The sequence below is a fragment of the Otolemur garnettii genome, unplaced genomic scaffold (genome assembly GCF_000181295.1).
Source record: "Otolemur garnettii isolate 467f Iridium unplaced genomic scaffold, OtoGar3 scaffold00063, whole genome shotgun sequence".
Lineage (NCBI taxonomy): Eukaryota > Metazoa > Chordata > Mammalia > Primates > Galagidae > Otolemur > Otolemur garnettii.
The window spans coordinates 2,257,019-2,260,639 of record NW_003852458.1 but is presented as its reverse complement, the minus strand read 5'-3'; positions in this window follow the sequence as shown (position 1 = coordinate 2,260,639).

The window sequence follows — 3,621 nt, the reverse complement described above, 5'->3', positions numbered from 1 at the left end:
TACAAATCTGACAAAGGCTTGATAACTAAGATCTACAGAGAACTCAAATTAATTAACAAAAAAAGAGCTAACAATCCCATCTATCACTGGGCAAGAGACATGAATAGAACCCTCTCTGAGGAAGACAGACGAATGGCTAAAAAACATATGAGAAAATGTTCATTATCCCTAATCATCAAAGAAAAGAAAATAAAAAACATCCTGAGATACCACTTAACCACAAAGAGACTAGCCCACATCACAAAGTACCAGAGTTGTAGATGCTAGTGCAGGTGTGGAGAGAAAGGTACACTTTTACACTTTTGGTGGTTCTGCAAAGTAATACAACCTCTTTGGAAAGAAGTATGGAGAATCCTCCAAAAACTCAAATTAGATCTCCAATTTGACCCCACAATCCCACTACTAGGCATCTACCCAGAAGAAAATAATCATTTTAGCATAAATACATTTGCACTAGAATGTTTATCACAGGTCAGTTTGCAGTCAAAAAGATGTGGAAATGACCTCAATGCCCATCAACTCAGGAAACTATTAACAAGCTATGATATATGTACACCATGGAGTACTATTTAACCATAAGAAAATATGGAGACTTTATATCTTTTGTGTTAATCTGGATGGGGATGAAACATCTTCTTCTAAGTCAAGTATCACAAGAATGGAAAAGCAAGTATCAGATGTACTCATTTTTATTATGAAGCTAGGAGATGATCTAACATGCTCCCACATAGGAGAAAAACATAATTTTATTCAAGTGGAGTGGGGAAAGAGGGAGATGGGAGGATTGGTGTGCTCTCACTTACTTAAAGGGAACAAGATAGGGGTATATAGCTCACCTTTTGGGTATGGGATACAAGGGAGACTCTACCTAAACAATTCAAAAATTGTGACCTGGTTGTTTGTACCCTCACAATAATTTAAAAAAGAAAAGAATAAATTTAACCAAGAGAGTGAAAGACCTGTACACTGAAAACTATAAAACATTAATGAAAGAAATTGAATAAGACATAAGTTGAAAAATATGCTATACTCATGTTTTGAAAGAATAATTGTTGCTAAATGGCCATGCTACCAAAGTGATCTATAGTTTTAATGCCATTCCCATCAGAATTCCAAAATTATATCTCATACAAAGAGAATAAACGATCCTAAAAGTCATATGGAACTAAAGAGAAAACCCAAATAGCTAAGGCAAGGCAATCCTGAACAAAAAGAAAAAAGCTAGGGATATTACTCTACCTGATTTCAAACTATACCACAAAGCTATAGTAATTAAAACAACATGACACTAGCATAAAAATAGACACATCAACTAGTGGAATAGACTAGAGAGACCAGAAATAAACCCATGCATGTAAAGTCAATTGATTTTTGACAATGAGCTAAGAGTATACAATGGGAAAAGAATAGTCTTTTTCAGTAAATGGTGTTGGAATACTGGGCATTCACATGCAAAAGAAAGAAATTGGACTCTTATCTCACCCCTTATACAATAATCAATTCAAAATAAATCAAAAACTTAAATGTAAGACCTGAAACTGCAAAAATCTTGGAAGAAGATATAGGAGAAAAACTACATGACATTGATCTGAGCAATGATTTCTTGTATTTGACCACAAAAGTATGGGCAACAAAGCAAAAATAGACAAATGAGGTTACATCAAACTAAGAAGCTTCTGCAAAACAAACAGTTAACAGACTAAAGAGACAACTTAAAGACAGAGAAAATATTTGCAAGTCATGCATATAATAATAGGTGAATACCTAAAATATACAAGGAACTCAATTCAATAGCATGAAAGCAAATAACTGAATTTAAAAAATGAGGGACCTGAATAGCTATTTCTCAAAGAAGATATACAGATTGCCAATGAATATATGAAAAAATGCTTAAAACCACTAATATCACTAATCATTATGGAAATGCAAATTAAAATTGCAGTAAGATAATCACCTCACACATGTCAGAATGGCTATGATCAAAAAGATAAAAGATAACAAATGTTAGTGAGGATGTGAAGGATCAAAAAGATAAAAGATAACAAATGTTAGTGAGGATGTACATTGTTAGTGAGAATGTATATTAGCACAGCCATTATGGAAAACTGTATGGAAGTTTCTTTGAAAACTAAAAAGAGAATTACTATATGATTCAGAAATCCCCCTTCTGGATATTTACCAAAAAATTTGAAATAAGTTTATAAATGAGATATCTGTACTCCCCTGTTCAGCATAATTCACAATAGCCAAGATTTGGACTCACTAAATGTCAATCAACAGAAGAATGGATGAAGAAAATGTGTTTTACACACACACAAATACAAGCCAGCCTTAAAAAAGAAGGAAATTCTGTCATTTGGAACAACACGAATGGAATTGGAAAATATTAAATTGAATGAAATAAAAAGCCAGACACAGGAAAGCACAATCTGCATATTTTCACTTATATGTTGATTCTAAAACAATTGAACTTATAGATCCAGAGAGTAGAATTGTGATTTCAGAGACTGAGGTTGAGGCCACAGAAAGATAATGGTCAAAGGATACAAAGTCTCAATGAGATAAAAGGAATGTTTTTTTTTAAGATCTATTGCACAGCATGATAAATATAGTTAATAATAGTGTATTGTACACTTTAAGTTTTTTTTCTTTATTATTAAGTCATATATACATAGATCATGAATACGTTTATGCCTGTGTGGGATTCCATGTGTTGATTTTTTGTACAAATTGGAGTGGTTACATCCACCTAATAATCATAGCTTTCACCTCATTTACTTAATCACTGTGTTAAGACATTTGTGTTCTATACTTGATAGATTTGACTTGTACCCTATGCTCCATAGGTGTGGTCCCACCATTTACCCTCCCTCTATCAAACCATGCTCCTCCCCTCCCATTGCCCTCCCCTTCTCTCCATCCTGGGCTATGGTTGTGATTCATCTTTCATATGAAAGTGTGAGTGATTATAAATTGGTTTCATAATAGTACTGAGTACACATAAAAAATGCTCATCATCTTTAATCATTAGAGAAATGCAAACCAAAACAACTTTGAGATATCATCTAACTTCAGTAAGAGTAGCCCACATCTCAAAATCCCAAAACTACAGATGTTGGCATGAATGTAGAGAAAAGGGAACGCTTCTGCACTGCTGGTGGGAATGCAAGCTAGTATGTTTCTTTTGGAAAGAAGTTTGAAGAATACTTGGGGATCTAAATGTAGACCTGCCATTTGATCCTGTGATTCCCCTACTAGGTGTATATCCAAAAGACCAAAAATCACCCCGCAACAAAGATATTTGCACCAGATTGTTCACTGCAGCTCAATTCATAATTGCCAAGTCATGGAAAAAGCCCAGATGCCCATCAACCCATGAATGGGTTAATTAATTGTGGTAAATATATATCATAGAATACTATGCAGCATTAAAAAAAGATGGAAACTTTACCTCTTTTATGTTTACATGGATGAAGCTGGAAAATATCATTCTTAGTAGCATTTTAAGATTTCTAAGATTAAAGTTTAAATGTTCTCATTCTCACCACAAAAAATAAATATTTGAAGTGATGTTAATTAGCTTGATTTAATTATTCCATATTGTATTCATAAATTTGAACA